The sequence below is a fragment of the Lolium rigidum genome, chromosome 7 (assembly GCF_022539505.1).
Source record: "Lolium rigidum isolate FL_2022 chromosome 7, APGP_CSIRO_Lrig_0.1, whole genome shotgun sequence".
NCBI classification, from domain to species: Eukaryota; Viridiplantae; Streptophyta; class Magnoliopsida; order Poales; family Poaceae; genus Lolium; species Lolium rigidum.
In genome coordinates, this window is record NC_061514.1 from 124,529,768 (window position 1) to 124,541,433 (window position 11,666).

An 11,666-nucleotide genomic window follows, 5' to 3' on the forward strand; every position below is an offset into this window, starting at 1 on the left:
TCTTTGTAGAACCCGGATGTCGACGGGGACAGCACTCCCGGATTGTACGTCGGCACCATCGTACTCCATGGGCTCGCGTTGGTGGCAGCGATACACCCGGCCAACATGTGCTAGTGCACGCGCGCCGCCAACGCCTTCTTCTCCAGTTGCGCCGCCCTCCGTCCTTTCCGCTCCGCCGTCGACATCTTCCGACGCAGACAGTCTTGATGCCACTGATCATCGGTCCAGCCTTCTGGCTTCTTCTTCGGAGCCGGCGCCTTCCGCGGCTTCGCGAAGGGCGTCTTCACCCCTTTCGTCCCATTCCCCGGTGGCCTCTTGGCCGCTTTCTTGGCCATTTTTTTTGGGGGAAATCGGCGGCGCCATTGATGGGGAGAGGGTGGCGGTGGGAGGAACAGCGTAGCGACAACGGGAGGGAGAAATGGATCGGCGGGATAGGTCAAATGTATTGGGATGACAGAAATGCGCGGCGGGAGAGACGCGATGTGGCGGGAGATGCGCGATTAGGCGGGAGCGGTGGACGAATTTTTCCTGTGCCGCTGACGCGTCGGTCCCGACATGCCTCGCCTCGCTTTTCGGTGTGTCCGGTGTCCCCGGAGTGTCCCCTGTGTAGCGGGGACGGGCTCGGGACGCCGGACACCGTATCAGGCCGCGTTGAACAAAAATCGGGTTTGGAGGATGCGACTGGAATTTTTTATGTCCGGCGCACCCCAATCAGTTGGGAGACGGTCTGAGAGGCGCGACCGGAAATGCTTAAAGATCCCAAAACAAAAATAAGAAACAGGTGAAGCACGTGCGCTAGCTCGTGCGTAATGGTAGGACAGCTAGCTGCCCATGGCCCCCACCGGTCCGTACGTTGTTTAATTGGCCAGCGGAAGGTTCCCGGACCGTCGCATCCAAATGATCACTACATACAGGAGATCCACATCAGCTGTTAACTCAAACGCTCGCGGCCATTCAGTGCATCTAAACTCGGGGGAGACTTGCATAGGATTTCTACTTTAGGTGAGATCCTAGGATCAACACATAAAAATTGTATTTAGAAATTGTGAAAAAATCTAAAACTTTTATACAACATACCTACGGACTGTTTCTACAAGTCCAAGAATTTTTTGCTTCAAATTTGACTTACAGTTGGAGAAACAAAAAAGATAAATTGTAATGTGAATAGTGTCATTTTTGTGTGAACAGTATTCCACACTATTCACACCTAAAATTATCTTTTTTGGTTCTTTAAGTGTAGGTTGAATTTGAAGCAGCAAATTTTTAAGGTTGCATATATAACATAGATGTGTATTATTATTATTTTTGAGAATATTTGAACATGTTTTGTCTTTTCAAAAAAATTAATCTCACGGATCCTACGTAATGGTAGATCCTACCCAAGTCATGCCCATCTAAACTCACTGCAGGCCGCCGGATCGATCACTTGGATTTGGATAGTTCTACTGCAGGACTATATAAGTTTAGTACTTTTACTTTATGAACAAAGGTAGTACTAGTTAAATTAGCTTTTTCTTAGACGAAAACACGACACAATACCAATGATTGATCGCTATTATCTGTCTTCACGCTCTTATCTATACTTACTGTTAGCGTTGTAGTACTTACAAGCAAGCGAGACCTTTTCCCAATTAGACCAGACAAAGAGAGTCAAAGAGTACGCTCAAATGAGGCGAGCAACCAAACGCATGGCGACGTGTGTCCAGTGTCCAAACGGCACGGAGAAGAACACTTGGGTGAGATGTTAGGTTAGGTTTGGTGGTGGTCATTTTGTTAGGGGACATGCTAATCTCTCCTGTAAAGTCGAAGGCCAAGTGGCCAAGGCCAACCGAGGTTGTTGTTGTTACGTACGCGCCTACGTCTTCCCCATCGAATGTCTCTTTGTGCAAGTCAATGGTTTCAAACATTGAGTGGAAGCTCGCAAGTTGAAGTTGAAAAACATGATGTGTGCTTGACTTGTGGGCAAAGAAAGACGACAAGAACTAGAGACAAGGGTCGTGCATACAGATCGAGGACTAGTTTGTAGTGCAGGTATGGCTTGGATGCCTGAATTCGTGGCGCCCGTACGAGACTATTCAACCGAGCTGGGTTTTCTTTCTGACAATATGTTTGCGCCAGGACTTCATTTTGACAAAATTTGGGATAATGAACGAATATCATCCGGGAATCCGGTAAGAGAAACATCTGCGAAGAAACATAGTTGCTTGTATCAACCTTCTGCTCTTGATTTGCCTAAGAGTGCACGCACGCTTACCAAATGACCTGGTAGCTGCAAAGGTACGTACTCCCTCCTCTCCATATTAATTGTCGCTAATTATGGAATGGAGGGAGTAGGCTTTATTTTACTTGTTCAATAAAGATTTTGGTAAACACTGTAATCTAGCTAATGTATCGCTAATGTAGGGAATGTTACCCACTTCGAAGGGTGGTAATATTACCGACTTGTTTGTGCATCTGAAAAAGTTAGACTAATTTAAAGGTATCAGTAGCTCAGAATTCATACGTGGATAACTGAAGACATTATAGATTTCTTTGGTATTTGAAAGGCGCATCATGTTTCAAATACGGTTTATCGTGTCATTGAGCTAGCATTATTTGCTTTATCGGTGGCAACGACAACAATTGAACATGCTTTCTTGGTGACAAAGATCATCAAGACCGAGTTACTCAAGAATATGTCTGTGGTGGCTTCTTGATCACTTGATGATGTGCTACATGGAGTGAGGGATATTGAAAACCTTGACCGCTAAAATTACCAAAGATCTATTAAAATAGGTAGAGCTTTGCAATTGCCTATACGTCATTCAAGCTTAATTATTGGTATGATTTTTAGGCTCTACTCGTATCAAAATATGTTTATATATACATATTGTACTAAGTGATTTTGTTAGAATCATGTATAACATTAATGTCTCAGGACTATCTTGGTCTTTACATCATTTTTTTAGAGCTCCTCCTACTTAAGATTGTTTCCGTACTTTGCTATGTAACTAAGGCAGTGGTGCCATAGCAGCCATAGTGATATGTTATTTTAAATAAAAAACTCCAAAGGGCGTAGTAGATGATTCATATGACAAAAAATGGTCTAAGGCAAGGGGATCCTCTATCTGCGATGCTCTTTAATATTGTAGTAGATATGCTTGCCATTCTAATTGAGCGAGCAAAAGAGGATGGCCAAGTTGGAAGGTTAATCTCACATCTAGTTGAGGGGGGTCTCTCTATACTACAGTATGCCGATGATACGATACTTTTTTTGGAACATGACCTCCACAAAGTTGTCAATATGAAGTTAATTATATGTCTCTTTGAAGAGCTAGCGGGGCTAAATATTAACTTTCATAAAAGTGAGATCTTTTGTTTTAAAAAGGCTAAGGAGGAGGAGGACCAGTATAAGTACATCTTTGGATGTGATGCTGGATCACTTCCCTTTAGATACTTGGGTATTCCGATCCATTACAAAAAAAACTCAGAAATTCTGATTGGTTTCCGGTAGAATCAAGGTTTGAGAGTAAATTAGGGTGCTGGAAAGGGAAGTTACTATTCTATGGTGATAGGCTAGTCCTTATAAATTCAGTGTTAACTAGTTTGCCGATGTTTATGTTGTCTTTCCTTCAAATACCTGTTGGGGTAAGGAAACGTTTGGACTTCTATAGATCTAGGTTCTTTTGGCAGTCCGATGAAAACAAAAGAAAATACCGACTAACAAAATGGAACATCGTTTGTCGACCCAAAGATCAAGGAGGTTTAGGTATTGAGGTTCTCGAAATCAAAAATAGATGTTTATTGAGTAAATGGCTCTTTAAACTTCTTAATGAGGACGGAGTGTGGCAAGAGTTGCTACAGAATAAATACCTAAGACATAAGACTTTATCGGAGGTACAAGCTAGGCCTATCGATTCTCCATTCTGGAAAGGATTGATGGAGGTCAAACATGAGTTTTTTTCTAGGGGGTTTTTCAAAGTGGGTAATGGTATGAATACCCGCTTCTGGGAAGATACCTGGTTAGGGAATACTCCGTTGGCCCAGCAGTATCCATTCTTATATAATATTGTACATCATAAGAATGTCACAGTTGCACATGTATTAACTCAAACTACACTGAATATTACTTTCCGAAGGACGCTAAGTGGTAACAAATGGACTTTATGGGTACAATTATGTCGTAAACTCATGATGGTCAATTTGAATGAAGAGGATGACCGCTTTGTTTGGAATTTGACATTTTGTTGCGGTCAGAAACCCACCGGCGAGCAGCGACGGGCAACACAGTAGAGCCGGGAGGCTCCCAGGACTGCGGCTGGCCCTGGTCCCTCGAGCGACGGCCCGCAAAGACTTCGGCACGCACGTCCGATGCTGGTGCAAGGGCGTGCCACCTGACCTATACCTGGCCAGGAAGGTGATGGATTTGCCTCGCTTAGTTTCCTGCATGGCATACACGTAAACATTAAATACGAGCCTCGATCGGCTCTCAGGTTGTCCTGTGAATCGGCTCAAGGAGCCGATCCACCCATGATTCGTACGAGGTGCACGATCACATGGTGGTCCTGCTTGATCAGTATAAGGCTAAAACGACCTACTACGATTTAGAGTTTTCACCACATAATCGGAACATCCTACGCGTGATTGAGCCTGGCGGCCACGCACGGTGATCATAAACCGACCCTAGACAAGGCCTATAAACCAACATGAAGTTGATCCCCGGAACATCCTGTCTAGGGCTAGCGAACTACACCCTACGTGCCACTGGATCCTTCAACCCGTTTGTAAGGCCTAACTATGCAGATATTAAACTAATCCTTGAAGAACAAGGAGCAATCATAACGGATCGGATCTACTAAATAATGATCAAGCGAGGTGCCGCCCTTACACCTAAGATAGGTGTAAGGGCGGCTAGACGTCTAAGGGTTGCACAGACGAAAGCATATGATATGATGAAACAATGCTAACCCTAACACATCTATGATAACTACGTTGCTCGCCATCAACAAGACTTCAGCACGAGCAACGCATGAACAGCGAATAAACGTGTGCTGCCTAGATCGCAAGATGCGATCTAGGCAGCATGATGCTTACCCGGAAGAAACCCTCGAGACAAGGGAGTTGGCGATGCGCCTAGATTGGTTTGTGGTGAACGTGATTGTTGTTTATTTCAGAAACCCTAGATACATATTTATAGTCCGTAGACTTTCTAACGTGGGAATAATCCCAACCGTGTACAAGCCAAACTCTATCTAACCGACACGTATCCTACTATATTTACAGATACACGGGCCAACTAGCCCAAGCTTTGTATACAAGGCCGATTCATGTATTTCTTCCATGTATATTCTTCAAGCCCATCTTAATCGCGGCCCACCTCTGATCCGGTCAAATTCTGGTGATAACACATGCCCCCTGGTTTTGGAAATGACAATTCCAAAATCACTCTGCTTTTCCTTCATCGGGTCATGTCGTGGCAGAGCAGAACCGTCGCAGTATCCTTCATCATGATGCCTTGCCTCCTCCACTTCTCCGCGTGACCTGACCAATTTTTTTTTTCTTTGGGTACCACTTCCTCGGAAACTGCTGTGGCATTGAATCTCCACTATATCCCCTTTTATTTAACCGCTCCAAACAGTTCGCTTCTTCATCCCCTTCGCATTAGCACTCCAAAAGCCCTCCTCTGCCACCATGTCTTCTTCCTCCTCTCGCCTCATCGGGTCTTTCCACCCGGTCCTCCCCCTCCCGCGAGCCGACGCCGGAGTGGGACCCGGAGGAGGCCCACGAGGCCAACATCCGCCGCGCCATCGAAGACGGGGACGAGTCCAGATCACGACTTCTCCGTCCGGTCCGAGGACGACAAGTCCTCGACCGACGGGGAAAGTGACCTCCGCTTCCTTGCCGACGGGGAAACGGAGGAGGAGAGCGATGACGATCGCTTCTCCTGGGACGACTTCACCTCCTCCGAGGAGGAGGAGGAGGAGGAGGAGGACGACACCTCCTCCGATGAACCGCCGGCCAAGCGCTTCTGTCCCTGGCCGGGGAACCTCAGCGACTTCGACATCGACGACGACGACGCTGACGAGGAAGACGAGGACAACGAGGGCCCTGCCGGCGGTCGCTGTAGCAGCGACGACGAGCCAGCCGGGAGTAGCGCCGACAACGGCGACGACGGCGACGACAAGGGTAGCGACGGCCCATAGACAGGACCCTTAGCATAGGATCAGTAGTACTACTGCAGAAACGCTTATAGCCGCTGGGCGTTTAGTGACAGGCAAGATTAAGCTTGTCACTAGTACAAACACTAGTGACATGCTCGTATAAGCCTGTCGCTAGTAGAAAACACTAGTGACAGGCGCGTAAAAAAGCCCGTCACTAGCAGTTTTTGTGGAGACCGGCTGAAAGATCAAATGTGTTAGCGACATGCATTTATAAATAACTGTCACTAGACAAACACTTTATATTTTATTAAGTTGGTTAACATTTTGAGGACGAGCGTATCAGCCATGCCTCATCTTAAAAAAATACCACGCGAAACGTAAAAGTAACACACGAAACCGTGAATCCACGAAAATCTTGATGACGCGAGCTTGAGATAAAAGAAGGAACAAAGATTTTGATACGGAGTAGATGCATGAAGCCAAGTTTTCTTCGTTTTCGGTTCTCCACTGTGTTAGATGCAGGTATGTGACTAGCAGCGTCCAGCCAGGTATTAGGAAGTACTGAATCTGAATCTACGTGCAAATGCAATTGCACGTAAAACAGTTAGCCAGGTACGTGCCTGCTTTTTTTTAACAAGTCCACGTATGTGCCTGCTTAATTCAGCCACGACCGAAGCGGTTCTTCCGCGAACTCCCCCGCGTAGCTCTCTCGTGACTTGCGAGGCGCTCTTTTCTCATCTAGATAGGGTTCCTCCGGTATACAGCCGCCGCCTCCCCGCCCCCTGCGCCGCCCCAGTTCTGTTCCATGGTGACAGGATAGGCCGGGGGCAACCCCGTCTCGTCGGCCTGGATGGAGCCGACCTCGAGCTTGCCGAACAGGGCTCGATCCGCTTCGGACATCCGCCGGTGTTTTGCCTCCAGCTGACATGCTACTCCCGCTATCTGGGTGATGTTGTGTTGATTTGAGCCGTTGTGTTCTTCATCTGCTATTTCTCCTTGCATATTGGATCCATTGAGGCAACCAGCGTGATTGTACCATCTGACACCCCGTGGTAACAAAGGAACAACAAATCAGGTTCTGCCACTTACATCCGCTTGAAACTATCACCTGTGTATGTTTCTTGATAATTCATTCCCCACTATTAATTTTGTATGGATATGTGCTAACACTGCCGCTCCTTCTCTAGCACGGAGACTCAACGGTAAATCTCCCCAAGGGCTGCAATGATTTTTAGTTTTCCTCTCCTGTAACACTCCGATGATGGCAGTTTAACTACTAAGTACCTTTATTTAATCTCCCCAAGGGCTGCAATGATTTTTAGTTTTCCTCTCCTGTAACACTCCGATGATGGCAGTTTAACTACTAAGTACCTTTATTTTCCATCTCCTGTAAATTTAAAAATAATTCCTTTGCTCCATAACTTGAATGTTAGTACCGTGTAAAATATATGTTGGCTTTGCATCATTTTCCTTGTTTCCTTCCCAAGGATTACATCGAGTAATTCAAATGGTATGCCTACCACTTCAAAAGTCGCAATTTATGTATCAGGCGGCATTCTCTTTCGTGATTTATTGAATCATTTTTACCAATAATTTTTCTCTATCTCCATTTCGTGGATCCCTAGTTCACATTTGCGTGCCCAATGTTCTAGTTAGCATTACTATTCTAGATACCAAAGTCTTACCATGTCCTTGATTAGGTTGATGCACTTAAGAACAATGTTTGTACTTCGGTCATGGTCACGTTGTATTCTAGGAACCCGTGGTCATGGATTGGTGAGGAGAGGAATAAGGACCACAAGTTTACTGTTGGAAATAAAAGGTTCCTGTCATTTTAAGCACATACAAGCATTCGCTATTTTTTGTTCTTACCTTCCATGGCCGCCAGACAAGCATATGGAACAGAGGTTTATAACTGGATCAATTAATCTTAAACTAATGTTCTTTTGTACTTTATGACTTTTAATTCCTTGGGTGCCAATGATAAACCGACTAAAAACATGTTTTGGAGAAGTTTTTATTTACTTACCCAAAGAATAAATGGAAACTTCTTTACGGGATTCTCTTCACCAATCTATTGGAAAATTTTAATTACTAGCTGAGACATTGAGTTGTGCAATCTGTAATGATTAATTCCATTTTCTCCTTGCCATTATTGTATAGCATTGTAGCTGAAGTAAGTTAATCCTCACAGTATGCCACTATGCTAAATGAGAAACATGTGAATGCTAGCCTTTCGCTTATTTGGTAAATGCAACATCATTTTTTTTATATGAACATGATTTCTTTGTTTGTAGCAGGTTAAGCACATCATCAGTGTCCTGCGTCATTTAGGTCCATACAAAGAAGACGGAATGAAAGAATTTGCACCTCAACAAGATGGTGGAAATATAACACAGTGAAAGGAAATTGCAGCTATGCATATGAACAACAACGTGTACGTGGTGGTGTCGTTCTTCGGAGTTCAAGCTGCTTGCTACATAACAAACTACTCTTTGTTGTCTATGATAGATTGCAAGTTCTTATACCATTGTGTTAGTGGTACAAATATTATGTCATATTGGGTGATGTGAACATATGATTGGTACTATATCTTATTGTGCTATATGAAATATCCATGGAAAAAGTATTTTATTCGTATATCATATTATTGTGCTATCTGGAATATTCATGGAAAACTCTTTTTTTTATTACCGGTGATCGCAACCAGTGACATGCATCTCTTTTGCATGTCACTAGTATACATATACTAGTGACGGACACTTTGCCTGTCACTAGTAAACTCATACCAGTGACTAGTCATCACTGACAGGCGCATTGCCAGTCACTAATGGGCCTTTTGAGCCTGTCACTGATAGCCTATTCTGCAGTAGTGGTAGTAGATGGGGCAATGTATCCCCTGGTACTTCCTTTTGAAAGCAATCAGCTCTTTATGTAAGAAATCCCGTTTATCAATGAAGAATTTCCTCCAATTTGATTTTGCCGATTTCCTTTATGCTAATTTAGCCGATTTGCCCTCATACTGACTTTGCCGATTGTCAACTTAGCCAATGCTTAATGAGCCGATGGGAACGCATCGGTCCCTCACAATCTATCCTTCATCTCTTCGACTAAGGAACGACTGTCAACTTGGTCAATGCTCAATGAGCCGATGGCAACGCATCGGTCCCTCACAATCTATCCTCCATTTCTTCGACTGATGACTTTGAGATCTGGTGGATACTGTGGAAGACCAATGCCTTCAAGAGAGCCCTAGGACCGTTGCTGAAACGACTTGACACTGAAGCTGATACTTCTGCAGAACAGATGCCACCTGTTCGCAAATCTCCTCAGTGATGCTTTATAACCCTGCTCTGTTTCTTTGCAGCAACCGGATGGCCCGAGCACTGCCAATGATGATGGATCCCTCTTTAAATTCCTCCCTATCGGCTCCAGTGATCCTCTTCTGCAAGAACTCACCACCTTTGAAGAAGGTTATGATGCGAGGTCAGCCGATGAAACCCCAATCGGCTTCTAAAAACGAAGTATCTACCGGGTCAGCTGCCCCCGAGCCTCGGTCAAGGCGAGAACGGCGGTGAGGACACACGGTTCGGACAAATGGACCCAAGCGAGTCGGCCAAACTTGCCACCATCGGCCTCCCGGAGAAGGTCCGCCACTCGGTCCCGAGCAATTCCTATGAGTGTAGCTGAGAAGGTGGCCCACTTGGCCGAGCCGACAGTAGACACACCAGAGCCGATCACCTTTCCTTCCATTGAAAGCCGATATTGCAGACGAAATACCAACGGCTTAATGAGCAAAAGGCTGCCTTGTATGCCAAAACTGACACCTCTGACAGCACTGCTGAACTGGCGACCTTGCGCAAAGGGTTGGAGGTCCTCGAAGAGAAGGTTTGGGCAACAAAACTGAGCTGAAGAACGACTTGGTCGAAATCTGCGCCTTGAACACGCAGCTGGTAGATCCTGTGTAATTTGTACTAGAGTCGATGGCTGTGCATCGGCTTTGTTTCTTAGCTCTAAAGTCGATGTCTGTGCATCGGCTGTACATCGTGAGAATTTTTTTTTACTGGCCGATTTTTCTATCGGCCCCCAATATTTTACTGCACATGTATCGCACATGTTCATCTGATTAGGTGCCCCCCGAGCCGAATCTGCCAGGTAACTGCAGATATCGGCTCTGTAGTTAGCCAAGGCACTGTATCTGAACGTCGGCTCCGTTAGGACAAATGTTGACTTCTTCCAGCTCATCAGCCGACGTAAACCCGTTGCCCGTTAGATCGACGTTGAACACAGGCAGAACGTATGGTGGGGATAATTTTGGCCGATTGCTGGAATCGGCCTCCATGTTGATTGAATCGCTCAATGAAGGTTTTGCAATGTTCGTCCATAGATCTTTGGGGCCGATCACAAGGATCGGCCTCGCCACTTTTGTCCATAGATTTGTTCTTGCTATACGGTCAGGCCGGTGGATAAGACCAGCCTAATCCCATCCTTCGTCACGTCGATGCGCTCGCAGTCGTCCAAATTGATGCCTGAGAGTGGCTCTTGGCCTGTCGTCTCCCAAACGTTCATGCCAGCCGTTGAAATCTCGGCTGAGTCATCTGCGTGGGCGACCTCTACTTCATCTCCATCCCACTGTATTAAGCATTGGTGCATCGTGGATGGAATGCAACAGATTGGCGTGGATCCAATCTCTCCCTAGCAGGACGAGCATAGGTGCTCTTGCTATCGACAATAAAGAACGTCGTAGGGATGGTTTTCCTTCGTACGGTCAGATCCACGTTCAGAACACCTTGTGCGTCAGATGCTTGGCCGTTGAAATCGCTCAGTGTAATGTTGGTCTTGATCAGGTCCGAGCTAGAGCATCCCAACCGACGAAGCATGGAGTATGGCATAATGTTGACTGCCGCTCCGGTGTCCCCCAGCATCTTGTTGACAGGCTTCCCATTGATATAACCTCGCAAGTACAGGGCCTTCAGATGTCTGTAGCTTCTTTCTCGTGGCTTCTCAAAGATAACCGGCCGTGGGCTGCAGTCAAGTTGTGCCACAGGTGCTTCGTCTAATCCTGGAGCACTAAACTCCGTCGGAAGGATGAACACCATGTTTGTACCAGCCGATGTATTATCATCGGCTTTCCTTTGTCTGGGGCGCCACTCTTTCCTTTGTGGCCGACCTTCTTCGTCCAGGGTTCGCTGAATTTTCGCGGCCAGATCAGGCCGCGCCTTCCTCAACATGTGCAGGTATAACCTTTCGGCTTCCTCCAAACCACGTAGTCGCTGAACCCTACGATTTTGGGAACGGCTGAGTCCATCAGGGCACCACCTTGGCCGGTGGTACTTATCTTCTTCTTCTTCATCATCGTCCTCTAGTTCCTCGAGATCTTCCACCCGAGAGGACTCAGCGTGCCTGTTCCGAGGCGGGAGAGGCCCTAGACGCTTGAACACGGACACGTTAGCTGCATCCTTCTTCTTCTGTCTACATTCTGGGCAGTTGCCGATTGTAGGCAATCGGCTCATTCCTGAATCTCAG